This window comes from Lactuca serriola, chromosome 9, assembly GCF_051521515.1.
Source record: "Lactuca serriola cultivar US96UC23 chromosome 9, Lser_US96UC23_V15, whole genome shotgun sequence".
NCBI lineage: Eukaryota > Viridiplantae > Streptophyta > Magnoliopsida > Asterales > Asteraceae > Lactuca > Lactuca serriola.
The window spans coordinates 116,630,679-116,647,072 of NC_136416.1; positions in this window are offsets into that span (position 1 = coordinate 116,630,679).

Consider the following 16,394-nt stretch of genomic DNA (forward strand, 5'->3'; position numbering starts at 1 on the left):
TACTCTCTTTCAAAATAACTTGTACCCTCGGGTCAACGATAGACAGGTACAAATGCATGGTTTAGAGAAGATGGAGCTCGATCAAGACTCATCTTTCATTTTGTTTTATACTTTAGTGTCTATTATAATTTGACAGAACACACTTGTATTAAAATTATATTATTAATGCAATGGATGATGTTGTTGCTAGTTTACTACTTTTCATTTTTGTGATACTATACATGACGTCCTCCACCCCAGAACGTTTCCGCCGTTCCTGGTTTTGGGGTGTGACAGATTGGTATCAGAGCATTGTTTATAGTGAATTGAGTATATCAACCCATAAAAGATATACAGACTATAAATACAATGGGATTAAAATACTCTGACCAAGTATAATTTAAATAATAAAATATTTAATTTAGTATACGTGCCTGCATTCATACTAAAATCAGTGTCACCAGGACAGTACAAAAGAATTACGATTGTTGGGCAACACAGGTGCAAAGCTACCCCAGGCAGCTCCCTTTCCAATTCCTAACCCTTGTCCGGCTTTTCATGGCCCGACATCTAAGTGGGTGGAATGCTTGGAAACATGGAGCCAAGGACAAGATCAGCCCATGCCATTTAAAGGTGACCGAAGCTTTTATGACCTGAGCAATGGGGGCTAAGCAGACATAATCTTGTCAATCTTGGTCCGCAGAGTGGCCCGAAATGAGATTCAAGGCAGGACAGCCCTACATCAGATCATAGAAGTTGTCACCGATGCAAGAATGCATACCCTACGCACCATTCGTCTAGAAGATGCTCGTGAGAGATCTGAGAGAAACCATGAAACCTTGCTGCAAGTACTGGCTGAATCACGAGCCGAAGTCATAGAACTCCGCGTACGCCAGAGGGTGTACGAAAGACACCTGCTTGATATGGAACGCCAACTGGCTGAACTGAGAGTTCACTAGAGGGATGACCGTCGCTAGTAGTAGATGATTTACTTTATTTTCCTTGTTGAAAGGAATCGTTTTTCTGTCTATGCCCGATGTGGCATTTTCTATGAAACTATTTTGTACTGTAAGTACTTTTGGTTAGGTTTTTATGCTGTCAAGAACTACCTTCTCCGGATATGATGTAAGACCTTTTACAAGGTCATTTTCCCGAACTTTTACGTCATGAATATCAATGATATTGCCAGTCGGCTAACTTCTGTGTCACTATTTATTCAAGTACTCTTATCATACTTTCATTGGAGTCTATCTGAAATATGCTTTATTCAAGTCATTGGACTATAGCAAGTTAGCTCCGGAGACATTTCCAAGTCTCTTTTAGTGGTTGGATCATGTTATTCACCAACCAATGATACCTCGAATTGAACGACAAACATCTTGAGACCATTCTACGAACTCAATTCCACTCATTACTAAGACTGCATCATAGGGATGTTGGTCAAACCTTCGCGAACATACTTCCAATCCATACTAGGACTGCATCATAGGGATGTAGGTCAAACTTTCAAGAACATAGTCTTACTCTTTACTTGAACAATCGAAGTACATCTAGGGTCAACAAGAATCGCTCACAAAATCCTTATCTTTCGTGATAACAGAATCATGTCGTCATCCAGAAACAATCAGCCGAGCAACGACACCCCTATCCTCCATATCGACGCCGCTACAGTACAAGCTGCAGCAGCAGCTGCTGTGACAACTTTCCTTACACACATCAACTCAGGCAACACAAGAAAGACTGGCAAAGGAGTCGAGAGTTCCGATGGTAGTACCAAACCGGGAAACCAACAAATGGCACCAGTCATAGACTTACGGAGCCATAAGACCGAAAGGAAGAGACGTTATCGTCAAGCCCAAAAGGAGCGCAAGAGATCCCAAAGACTTTCCATGCCACAGCAACAAGCGGCAACTCCTGCAGAACGCTTTAGGAGGCAATTTCCAAAATGGAGTAATGAGGAAGGCACTTGTGTCCACATAACCCTGGCTAAACACCTCACTCCCACCACCAATTCTAGTGCTAGCCAGTCATGCCACCAATGCGGTGAGATAGGGAACTTCAAGAAGGATTGTCCTATAACAAAGAACTCCGGTGCAGACGGCAGAATTCTAAGGATCACTGCCGTAGGGGAGACTACTCCAAACCCACGTAAAAGTAATTAAGGCGTTTCATTGTAGCAGACTTATAAACCGTTTTAATTTAGTGCGACTCAAGTGTTACCTTTTGAGGGACCCTGTCAGTTAAGGGACCCCTATGTTGCGTATACTTGTCTTTTGTAGTATACCTATTGGCAGCAATAGTCTTATAGTAAGTATGAGGTACTGTAACTCGGTTGATGGTTGCACGGTTGTGTTTTTTTTCTAACGCCTTATGTTCAAATCTAATGTCTTTAAGTTTCCTTATGATTCTGACATTACCATACGACTAGATTCAATTTGATCCGCACAAAACCAGCTTCGTGCATACATCTCTTTCTCAGTAAACGTCGTGTTAGCGAAGCCGTCATTTCAGAACTCGGAAGTACTCATGCATAGAGTACCTCATGTCTCTTGTCCTTTCTGAAGAAAACTCAACAAACATCCCCGAAGTACCACTCGTACAGTATGTCAAGTTCAATCCTAAGATCCATACGGTTGATCTGTCGCTGAAGAATGTATACATAGGGGTGATAAATAATCAAGGTTCTACAGGTTTAGAATTGATGATTCCACTTTAACTTCTTTATCCTTGATGGGATGTGAGCTTAAAGAGGAATCAGTTATTCGACTATCTTTTCAATCTTAATTATATACGACTCGTATACACGAGATTATGATCGTTGAACCAAGTATGAAGTCTAATATGAACTTAAGGATGGAGAACTACCCAATACTACGAGTAATCGCATTGACATATGAAGAAACTTAGAACCCAGTACGACTTCTGTAAACTGGTCGCCCTACAGTCTAAACACGTACGGAGATACAAGAACAGTCTGAACAACGTAGCGAACTCCACAGAAATAGAATTGGAAGACTAGGCTTCTCACCCTGGAGAGCTCCGGTCTTATCCTTCCAGGAGTAGACGGATTGTACCACATGTGCCACGACGATCGGGGACTCCATTAAGATTTTCATTAGAAATCGTTACCTCTACCTCGCATAGATGAATTGGTTGAGCAAACGCAAGGAACGAGTTACCTTTCAGAGATGGACCGAGATCCGAATATCAGCAGTTTCGAGTGTTAGGGAAGGATCTCCTGAAGACTACCCTCCGAACTCGATGCGGACGCTTCGATTCCGTAGTGATACCCCTCGAATAGGACCAATACGCCCGTAATATTCATGAGCTTAATGAGTAGGGTACGCCATTATTACATAGATTAGTTCGTCATTCCCCTTGTAATGACTTACTCATCTACCCTCGTAGTAACAAGGAACCCGTGGAAACATTACCCTCAGAGATACTTTTCGCGAAGTTCTCTAAACACGAGTTTTGGAATTGAAGAGTCAGATTCCTAAGGCACACTATTAGTGATGTGGGAATTTTGGAGTACTCTTTCAATTTATTAAAACCGTTGAGAATTTGTCGACACCAGAGACGCCGACAGAAATTCGCCAAATTCTAGGTCTTGCAGACCTACTATCGTAGTCCATTCAGAACTCCTCAGAAATTACAGAAACCCTTACAAATTTGACCCAGCATAGGGTGGCCCTCAATTGGGAAGATAGGCAAGAAAAATAAACCTTGGAATTCCAGGTGAGAGACCAAATTCTTTAGGAAGTTTCACTCTGGGAATGGCTTAATACACTTCGTAAAGCGTGGAAAGCTAAATCCAAGATAGTTAGGACCTCTGAGATTCTTACCAGAATCGCACCTGTATCTCACAAACTAGACCTACTCCACGAACTCAGTAACGTACATTTTACCCTTCGCGTCTCGATCTTGAAACTGTACCTTTCCGTTAGGTCTCGTAAGTCCACTCGACGAGTTCGAAATTCACGAGATCCTCGCCTTCGTATAAGAACCGTAGTGACCCTCGACCGAGAGGTCAAGCGGACGAAGCAGCGCCGTCTCCCTTTAGTGAAGGTTCGTTGGGATACCAACCGAGGACCCGAATTCACTTATGGGCGCGAGAACCAATTGATTAGGAAGTTTCCAGCTCATGACTCGATCATTCATACCTACTTCCTTACCTAAATTCTAATTTCAGGACGAAATTCCCTTTAACAGGGGGATGATGTGACAATCCGAAATTTCCATCCTGTACAAACAATATCAAGTCAATAGAAGTTAGAACAGTTGCAGTAAATTTTCAGACTTTAGGTATAAGTTTGAGTATTTCAAGATTTTACACTTAATGAGATATCAGGAGAGAGGGTGCACTAGGGTATCGTGCAACTCTGTTATTCCAGAACTCTATGATATTAGAGTTCACTGTCGGAATAAAAATATTTTCTGCCAAAAACCCCAGGAGTATATATATGATTCTGAGCCATAATTATTCATTTGTTACATTTCCAACTAGAGAAAAGTCGAATTCTCTCTCACGGATCTTCGGACTTTCGTCCCAAAACGTGAGTACTTCTATCTAAGTGTGTTATAAGGCTTGTTATGTGTCTAATACACTAGAAATCATAAGAAAACAACTAGATTAAAGAGTTTACGGCCCAAGAACATCTTGGACCGTAAACCCTTCTTTAAGGGGCAAAGAGTGCCCTAGTCCCTTCCACTTGCAATGAAACTAGCTTAGGCTCGTATCCTAATGTATTTAGGACTAGAAAACACCCCAATAACACCAAGAGTAAGGTGTTCACGGCCCAAGAAGTTCTTGGACCGTGAACTCCAAACAATAGGGCCAAAGTGTACTTTAAACTCTCCTTAAGCCTTGGACACTAGCCTAGATTCATTCGTAGTTAAGTTAGGGGCTTGAAAACACCAAAAACAACCTTTCCATGAGAGATTACGGCCGTAATCTCTAAGGGAAGTGGTCCTAGGGCTGTAAACTCCCCAAAGGAGTTAAATGGTGCCCTAATCTCTTCCAAAGACCTTGCCATTAAGTAGAAATGCTTCTTAGGGTCTTGTATAGCCTCAAAACATCAAGTGGTCAAGTAAGTAGGAGCTTACGGCCGTAAACCCATGAGTTTACGACCGTAAACTCCTTTGTTGATGAACTTAGGGCCGTGAACTCCATTATGGAGTTTTCCTTGAACCCTACACCCACTAGCCTTTCTCTACAACACTTAGATGCAATTCTTGAGGCTTAAAACACTTGTTAAAGGTGTTTAACATATATGTGATATTATATGTTAACTAGGATCATAGAGTGTGTTCAAGACTTCACTTGACACCTAGCAATCCTACATCTTCAGTTCATCCGTACCACTCACTACAGGTGAGTTCATACCCCTTAATCAATGTTTTAAATGTTTTTAAACGTTTTATGTGATGGGTTTTAGCCATATGAACATCCCTATGTGCACATGCAACCCTAATGCTTGGATCTAGGTTTCTCTAATTGAACATACATTGAATCCAAGACTTCTAATGGCTAATAGACTATAATAACAATATGAAATCAGAGATTAGAAGTTTACCTTGAATCACTTGCTTGATCTTCTTGTCCTTGAGGCTTTAGAGTCACAATTGTCACTCCTCTAATGGCTTACAAACACCAACTAGCAAGAAGATGATTTAGGAGAGAGGATAGGGAATAGAAATCGGCCAGGGTTTCTTTCTAAAGCACAAGTGTTGATTTCCTTAACCCATGGGGTCTATTTATACTAGTAAGGCTCCTAGGGTTTCACCCTTAAACCCTAATTGGATAACTTAGGCCCTAAGCAATCCAAATCCTTTCCATGATAAGCCTTGGACAATTTTATGGCTATCCTAAGCCCTAGAAATCGTCCACCCTTTATCCTTAAAGGATATATTGCCCAAAGTGCAACTATCAAACAATTGACAGTTTATACCCCTTTATTTAATTAATCTCTTTAAGTCACCAAATTAATTCCTAATTAATTTATGACTTATATTAATCAAATAAAAATATTATTATTCCTTAATAATATTCCTTCTCTCATTATAAATCATCCTGTTAAGTTGCTATGGTGAAGGCAACCCAAAAGGACCATGCTCAACCGGGTCAAATACTTGCCTAATATAGTTGTAGCCTTAGACACTATTGCAACAGTCTCCCACTTGGATAAGTCTAGTAACTATATACACAAGTATAATCCAATTAGCAATCGTAGCTCTCAAAGACGCTGTCAAACTCTGATCTAATCAATCTTGTCCTTTAGATAAGGGATCGTACAGTCCTCTGTTTAGATATCATGCTGACATTTATATGGACCTAATTTGTCTAGCATTTGGTTTCTCGATGTAACAACCCGAAATTTCATATCACTTCTTGTACCTCAACTTGTAATCCAATCCGATCAACCAAACGTCATTTTCAAATTCGTTTCCAATTTCGCCATTTTATTAAGTCATTAGTTTATATCGACCTAAAATGACTTAATAGGTGTCTTAATACACTTAGAAATCATTTTAACACCCCACTTTAGTGATCGGAATAATTATAGAATCGACCATATCGAGTCACGACAATTTGGTCGGGTATGACCAAAAGCCCCACTTAACGTCGGTATCGGGTAGAATTCCGTCGTGTCCAATTCCCGAACACTATATAAAGTGTTTTAAGACTTCATTTGAAGCCTTTGGCCAATTTCTCATTAAACTCTCACAACCTCTCTCCTCAAGCTAGAATTAAGGTCCAAACCTCAAGTTTAAGGCTTCAAATCTTTAAGGTAACCTCCCTAGCATGTTATTCAACATCTTTAGCCTTCAATTTGATGAATTATTTGAGTTTTGGGACCAAGAACATGAGTTTACGGCCAAGGAGCAAGCTTGGGCCGTAAACTCCATTAAATGGGGTTTTTAAGCCAAATTACCCTTCCAAATCAAAGTTGGGACTTAGTTATGACTATAAGGCTTGCAAATCTAGACTTAAAACAATTAAAACATGAATTATGAGGGACAAAAGAGAGTTTATGGCCAAGGTATGTTCTTGGGCCGTAAACTCCTCTTTAATGGGGATTTAGTGCCTTTAAACATGTCCAAATGCTTTGAAACTCAACCAATGGCCTTGTGGTAAATCCTAGATTCATCTAAAAATGATTTGGAGACCTTAAACACAACATATACCCTATATAAATGAGTTTACGGCCAAAGAACTCCTCCTAGGCCGTAAACTCCTATAAGTGTGGCTAATGATGTCTTAAACCACCCTAAAAGCTTGGAAAAATTTCTAGAATTGCATGTGAGTGTTTTAAACATCAAAAACTAATTTTTCAAGAGCATAAGGAGAGTTTACGGCCATAGAACATGCCTCTAGGCCGTAAACTCCTAAAAGTGTGTTAAATGGTAACCTAAATTCATAACAATGCTTAGAAAATTAGTTAGAATCACATGTGATTGTCCTATATAGTTCAAAATTAACCATTCTTGGCCATGGGTGAGTTTACGGCCGTAAACTCTAAGAGTGTGGCCGTAAACTCCCTTTTAAATGTTGTAAGTTCATTCCAAGTGCTCCAAGGCATTTTAGATAATCCATTCTAGCAATCCCATGTCCATTTAAGCCCTTAGACCATCAAAATCACACCAACATGAGTTTACGGCCGTAAACTCATGTGTGGGTGTGTTTTGTGGTTGTAAACTCATTTAAATGTTTACTTATGGAGAGTAAACTCAAGTCCCAAGTCCCTAGTGCCATTACAAGTCCGAAGATGTCAACCGGGTCACTCCAAACGCTCATTTTGAGGTGTTTAACCTCGTTGGAGTGTAATGTTCCATATGATTAGTGAATGTATCCCTAATTGTATATATATGGACATTATTTCATTTTACATAGGGACATCGCAAGTAAACAATCCCCGAATCAACGCCTAGTATCCAAAACCGACACATTCCCGAGTCCGGTGAGTTCATACCGCTACCCTTTTTCACTGTTTTTCACTGTTTTCAGGGGGGAACACAAGCAAAGTACAAGGGTTTTCTTGTACTAAAAACTTATTTTCATGTGTGTATTTCACATTTCATATGCTTTTAATATTGATTACACAACTGATAACGAGTTGAATACGCAGATTACTTAAACATTTATTTGTGAAATGAGTTTTATAAACTGTTATGTTATATATATTTCACAAATGGTTTCCACACTTTATCTGTTAAAAGCATGACTTTATAACACATGAACAATATATTTCGTACACTGTCTTGTCCTCGGTAACATTCCACAGAGATACGCGAATGGAGGATTATCCTATTATTACTAGTAAATTTGTTATTCCGTAAGATTGGAGACACGTCCTCGGCAAACACTCCACAGAGATACGCGAGTGGAGGACTACACCCATAACCAGAATCTCTGGAATTTAGAGAGCGTGACTTGAGTGTATAGATCTATACGGGGCTGACTACCTCACACCTGGCTGCTAGCTACAGCCGAACCGAAATGGTTCAAGGGTGACGAAAGTCATAAGGATTGTGGACTACTTATTGCCACAAGGCTGTGGACTACTTATTGCCACAGGTTCAGTCTTTAGTATGGTTATGGAACTCGCAACTAGGAATACAGAGATTTACTTATAGTAATAATGAACCACATACTACATTTTACAGATAACCAAAATTCAGTTTACACCTTTTACATCTTTTACATCTTTTACAAATGATAAAAAACATTCAGGAAGGTATGGGACCTTTCTGCGGAAACTTTGTACATAACCAGGTTTAGTAGAATACATCTTTCACATTGATAACCAACATACAGGAAAGCATGGGGCATTCCTGGGTAACATGCACATAACCAGAAAAGTGTAACCAACTAAATAACATTACATCTTTTACAATAACTACCCTTTAGGAAAGTATGGGACTTTCCTGGGAATGCATTGATATGTTAAAGAAATAAAACAATGAATTGGATAATCAAACCATACTTTACTTTTGTGAAACAACAACCAACTTTTAAGAAAATATGGGATTTTCTTGGCGTGTGTTACATTTTCAGAAACAGAAAGGAAACATAAACATTTTCACAAAACAAAACTACTTATGAACTCACCAGCGTTATGCTGATTTTCAAACTGCTTGTGTTCTCAGGTCAACGATAGTACAGGTACCCGAAGGCTTACTTGGTTCAGGATCGTGTGCGTACAAGGCTCGTTCATTTTGTTTATATCTATATTATGTATCACAACTGTATAAACTGTGTCTTTTGAAACAAATTGTAAAACTTTTAATATGTAATGTAATGTTTGTTTCACTTTACTTACTATGTACATTGGATTTGATACTCAACGTGGTGTCAACCCCGGAAATGTTTTCGCCTTCGGTTTTCGGGGTGTGACAGATTGGTATCAGAGCCCTTGTTTATAGTGAATAAAGTATACCAAACCTTACATGGTATAAAACTATAAACACTAAAGGGGCCTAAGTGCTCTCAAATAAAAGTATCTTCAGACTACAAGTATTTTAAAAAATATACAAGTATACCGAACCGTCGAGATTCGTATCTATAAGTAGAACAAAACATAAGTAAATGGGTGTTGTGTATTGCAGTTAAACCTGGGCAGTTATGTAGTCGTGTCTAGGGTCAATATAGCCTGGCCAACTATATTCATTCGAGACATGGCCAACATGTGCTTGGGAGTGATTGTGGTATGCGGCATGCCTAAAACTTACCCTAATACCACAAACATCGAGCCAGTATCCTAACAAACCATGAAATACTATGGGAGTATTTCTCGAATAATCGTACATGTATAGACCCTGATCATTCCGTTAGCGATAGTTTACTTGCTTCAATAACTCTTTCCTGCTTTACCGCTTAATTGGAAGTAATACCTGTCATATCTCTCGATTCAGAGGACTTATCATCCTCTCTCTTTATTGATCTTATTAGATCAAGATGCCTCCCAGGAAGAGACCCAGCTCCAACAACCCTTCGCCACCTCCTCCTGAAATCGATCCCGTGCTATTTCAAACAGCTGTTACCGCCGCGGTGGCAGCTGCCATGTCCCAGCTAAATACCGGTGGTTCGGGAGGTAGTAATCAAAATCAAGATGGTAATCAGGAACGTCGTAAGGAGGGTTCCTATAAGGACTTCATGAATGTGAAGCCTTCTTTCTTCAATGGCACTGGTGGTGTCATTTCCTTATCCTAATGGTTCGAGAGAATCGAATCCATCTTCGAAATCTGTGCCTGTGATGAGTCCGATAAGGTCAAGTTCGCAGCTTGTACCTTCCCTGATAAAGCATTGACTTGGTGGAATGGCCGAGTCAAATCCTTAACTCTCCCTGTAGCCAATGCCATGGGCTGGGAGGCTATGAAAGAACTCCTCCTTGCTGAATATTGACCCCGAGGTGAAATGCAAAATCTAGAGCACGATCTTTGGAACCTGAAGATGAAAGGTTCCGATATTGCTGCCTACACTTCCCGATTTGATGATCTTGCCCTTCTTTGCCCTGGTCTAGTCACCCGTGAAAGCAAAAAGATCGAGAGGTTTATTTGGGGGTTAACTAATCCGACAAAAGGTCATGTCTTAGCTGCTCGCCCAGATACATATGATAGTGCTAAGACTTTAGCACAAGCCATAATTCACCATAGTGATGATGTTGAGGAAACCACCACTGCTACCCCTGAGTCTACCAAAAGCAGTGGTGAGAAAAGGAAATTTTGGAAGAAGAAGAAGGGTCAATCTTCCCAAGGCTCCTCTAAGAGACAACAAATAGTAGCGGTTCATGCTGCTACTACCCCCGTAGCTGCTGCTTCCGTTGTGGGATCCGCAGCTCCAACTCCTACCAGCCGATATGTTGGTAACCTCCCTCTTTGTGAAAAATGCAAGTATGTGACAACCCGAAATTTCTGTTCTAAATCAAACCACATCAATCCAATAGAAGTAGAGCAGTTTCAGTGAAAATTCAAACTTTTGGAATAAGTTTGGCAGTTTTAGGGTTTTACACCTAAGGAGTTATTAGGAGAGTGGTTGCACTAGGATTTTGTGCAACACCGTAATTCCATTACTCTAGGTCATTAGAATCCATTCCGAGAATAGAAATATTTTCTGCCAAAAATCTCAGGACTATAAATAGAATTCTGAACCAAATTGGTTCATTAGTTGAATTCCAAATAGAGAAAAGTCAATTTCTCTCTCACGGATCATCGGGTTTTCATCCCAGATTGTGAGTCTACTTCCCTAAATGTGTTTTAATACTTGTTATATGCTTTATAACATTGTTTGCATGTCCAAAACACAAGATCCGGGAGTTTACCGCCCAAGAACGTTCTTGGGGAGTAAACTCCAAAAATCAAGCCTAAAGGCCACCTAGTCCCATTTCCGTGTTAGGCATCTAACTAAGGACTTAGTGTATGATCATTAGAGGCTAGAAACAAATCAAAAGCAAGTAGTTTGAGGAGTTTACGGCCAAGGAACCACCTCTTGGGCCGTAAACTCCAAGTAAAGGGCACAAATGAGTGCCTAGTGATCCTTTAGCCTTAGAACAAGAACCTAGAAGCCTTAAGCAAGTGTTTTAGACCAACAAAACAATTAGAAACCAACATTGGAAGGGAGTTTACGGCCAAGATGCTCCTTAGGCCGTAAACTCCAAGTTTTAGGTTCCAAAATGCCTTCAAACTCTTCCTAAGGCTTAGTCTTCATTTTTGGCATGTACCTTAATGTGTTTAGGACCTAGAAAACACATGAAAAGCATAAGTGTTGAAGAGTTTACGGCCAAGAGTATTTCTTGGGCCGTAAACTCCTTTAATGGGGTCAAAGGACACCCTAGACACTTCCTTAGGCCAAGAGACTTTTAGGGCAAGTACCTAGATGAGATATGGACTAGTTAAAATTCTTAGGACCTCATGCGTGAGGGAGTTTACGGCCCAAAGAGTTCTATGGCCGTAAACTCCATCAAATGGTCCCATTTAGTGCCATAAATCTTCCTTAATCCAAGTATTGAAGCCTAGACTTGTTCCAAGAAATGTTAGAGACTTGAAAGGACAATAAGAACCCTGCCAAGGGAGTTTATGGCCGTAAACTCCAAGGGAAAAGGGTATTTGGGCCGTAAACTCCCCTTAGGAGTCAATATGGTACCTTAAACTCTTGTCTAGCCTTGAAGCAATTCCCCTCTAAGATTGTAGTACTTCTAAACTCCATTTCAGGACTTGGTTGAGAGTTTACGGCCAGGAGCTTACTCCCCTGGGCCGTAAACTCCAATGAATATGGTCTTTTGACCTTAAACTTTCATTAGGGGCATTGCACTTCTTTGTTGCAACCCATTAGCCTCCTAGCACTTGACCAAAAGTGTCGTCCTCGCGCTTAAATGTTTATACTTGTATAATTAGTGATTTAATCTCTAATTATTTATATACATATGTCTTCATATGTAATTAGGATCATTGTGTGTGTCTAAGTCTCCACTTGACACCAAGCACTTGTCTGATCCTTCCATACGATAACAGCCGTTCAATTCCAGTCACATACTGCAGGTGAGTTCATACCCCTTAACTAATGTTTTAAACTATTTTAAATGTTTTATGGGGGGGATACAAGTAGAATCATGCTACTTATTATGTCAATCACATGTGATTAGTAAGTAGGATTATATTACTTATTACATCAATCACATGTGATTCATACACAGCATTCAAAAGATTTGGCTACTCATTAGCCGTTTTACCGAATAGGTTCCTTCAAATGGTTTTATAAACATTTTATATGATTTACACTACTTATTACACTGTACTTCTTACACTGTCATCATATTTCAAACTTATTTACAACTGTGTTTTCAAACAAATGTTCCTTGTACTTATATCGTTTTATCAGATTTATGCCTTCAAATTGTTTTATAGATTGACATCAAGTCGATCTTTCCTTAGACTAATATTTATATTTCAAATGTTACTAAACTTATTTATGCTTTGATATTATAAATTGCATGCCTCTATATGTATAGTTATATAAGAAATGTTTAAAAGACTTAGGAAGGCTATCCACCCTATTTCCTTTTCGCACTTGAGATGTGGTCTGGTGGGATATCGGATACTCGTCCGAAGGTCGTTTAAATATTACTTATATATCATGTGTACATATATAGTCATAAAAGGTCCTTCCAGTTCATCCTATGCCCTTGGGTAGCAAGGGTATACATCCACGTCCATACGTACCACTTAGATTACTAGTAAGCTACCATATGGGTAGCTTAGGAAGATACTAGAACCATTACTAGAACGCGATATCATACAATGAGTTAGTTCATTCATGAGTATATACTTTCTAGGACATTACTATACATTACATATACATCTATACTAGGACGAGAACATATACAATTATACTAAAACGCTTACATTACTATACTTGCTAGATAGAGAGAACACACATTACAGCTAGCACACGTAGAACATTACAGTACACCATTATACAATTACATGATCACACATACATAAGTACAATTACATGATCACACTTACATGAGTACACTTACATATACAAAGGATAGACGTCACTAGGGGCTATAGCTTAGAACCAGTTCAGGATCTAACTATACTGATAAATCACACTACAATTGTGATTGTTATATCGAGTATACATGATCATAGTAATGTGGATGCTCACGGCTTGCATTCATGCAGGGGTCGTGGGTAGGTCCTAAAATCCCTTTGATATGGGAGCGTAACAGTCTAGGATCTAGACATCACATTATACCTTATCCCTCAAATAAGGCAAGTTGAGTATCGATGTATTGATATATATGTATATATCCAAATATTATGGTACTTGGAAGTATTACCCTAGATTTAAGGTAATAGGTACGGTTGTAGTTCGACACTACACCATAGTACCATTTACTTCCCATTACATTCACTTTGTGAATTTTTCATAGGAAGCACGGTAATGTAGATACTATCTGTTGATAAATAGTAGCCCTTTTAGAGCTACGATTTAGTACTACGTTAATTTTTCCAGTACATAGTTCAGTGATAACCTCACTTAAACATAAATGTACAAACTATATTTTTGAGTAATGATAGTTATACTTTGGAAAAATACATACTCTTACAAGACACACACACACACACCGAACAGTTAAGTCTTGGTAGAAGACTCCTTTTGTTACTAATAGGAATCATAGGGATTTCTAGGGATTTTCAAACATTTACAGTTGAGCTACAAATATTTTCATACTTATACTCGTTTTCTTTCAAAGAAATGTCAAGTCTTAGAAATTATAAGTTTTCACAAATTAAGACACATTAATACTTATGATCTCACCAGCTTTAAAGCTGATACTCGCTTTCAAAATTACTTGTATCCTCAGGTCATCATAGACAGGTACCGATGCAAGGAGAAAGGAAGATGGAGCTTATTCAAGACTTATCTTTCATTTTGATTTATGCTTTAGTGTATATCAAGATTTGACAGAATACAATTGTATAATAATTATTTTATTAATGCAATGGATGATGTTGTTGCTTGTTTACTACTTTACATTGTTGTTGATATTATACATGACGTCCTCCGCCCCAGAACTTTTCCGCCGTTCTTGGTTTTGGGGTGCGACAAAGTATCACCACAACCCTAGTCCCTGTCGAGAACTATCCTGTACCAATTGTGGTAAGAAGGGGCAAACTGTTCGATACTGCAAAGCTCTGACTCAATCAGCAAATCAATCCTCTGGAACAGGCGTTGGTCAAGCCTGTTATAACTGTGGTGAAGTCGGGCACTTTAAGAGGAATTGCCCCAAGAAGACTACTGCTGGCAACACCGGAAGGGTCCTTGCTATGGGACGGGAAGAAGCAGTCGCCGATCCCAATGTTGTCTCGGGTACGTTTCTTCTCGACAACTCGTATGCTAATATTCTTTTCGATTCGGGTGCTGAAAGAAGTTTTATTAGTCATGCATTCAAACATAACCTAAAACATGATTCCCAACCTCTAACCGAAATATTTATCGTCGAAATGGCAAACGGAGAGAAAGAAAGTGTGAGTGAGTTATTCGTAGGTTGCACTCTTACCTTAAACGACCATTCATTTCCTATCGATCTTATGCCCGTATCCATAAAGATCTTTGATGTCATTATTGGCATGGATTGGTTGAGTCCCAATCATGCAGATATCCTTTGCTTCGAAAAAGCCATCCGTCTTAACCTTCCTTCGGGTCAAACTCTAGTGATCTATGGCGATAAACTCGGTTCCAACCTTCGTATCATTTCCTGCATCAAAGCTCAGAAACTCTTGCGAAAGGAGTGTGTTGCATTCTTGGCCCATGTAATCAACGAGAATCAAGAAGTTAAAGACCTCGTGAGCATCCCCGAGGTCTGCAATTTTCCTGATGTGTTTCCCGAAGAGCTTCCAGGAATCCCTCCCGAGCGTCAGGTCGAGTTCCGTATAGACCTAATTCCTGGGGCTACTCCTGTAGCGAAGTCTCTGTATCGCTTAGCTCCAGCAGAGATGCAGGAGCTATCCAGTCAACTTAACAAGTTACTTAGCAAAGGATTCATTAGACCGAGTTCCTCACCCTGGGGAGCCCCGGTTTTGTTTGTCAGGAAGAAGGATGGATCCTTTCGAATGTGTATAGATTATCGTGAGCTAAACAAGTTGACTGTCAAAAACCGATATCCTCTTCCACGAATAGATGACCTTTTCGATCAACTCCAGGGAGCCAGTTATTTCTCTAAGATAGACCTTCGGTCAGGGTACCATCAGTTGCGATTTCATGAAAGTGATGTGCCCAAAACAGCTTTCAGGACTCGATATGGACACTACGAGTTCGTAGTGATGCCCTTTGGTTTAACCAACGCACCGGCAGTGTTCATGGATCTGATGAACCGGGTGTGTCGTCCTTATTTGGATAAGTTTGTCATAGTATTCATCGATGACATACTCGTCTATTCCCGAAGTGAAGAAGACCACAAACAACACTTGAGGCTGGTGTTGGAGACCCTGCGATCCGAGAAGTTATACGCGAAGTTTTCAAAATGTCAGTTCTGGATACGGAAGGTAACTTTCCTTGGTCACGTGGTAAGTGAGGAGGGTATTCATGTCGATCCTTCCAAGATTAAGGCAATAGAGAATTGGTCAGCACCGAAGACACCCACAGAAATCCGACAATTCTTGGGTCTCGCTGGATATTATCGAAGGTTCATCCAAAACTTTTCCAGAATCGCCAAACCTCTAACCACTCTAACACAGAAAGGCGTACCCTTTTTTTGGGGTGATAAACAAGAAACCGCATTTCAGACGTTGAAGAAAGCTTTGTGCAGCGCACCTGTCCTGTCCCTACCCGAAGGGACAAAGGACTTTGTTGTCTACTGCGATGCGTCTACTCAAGGTTTAGGCTGTGTGCTTATGCAGAGAGGAAA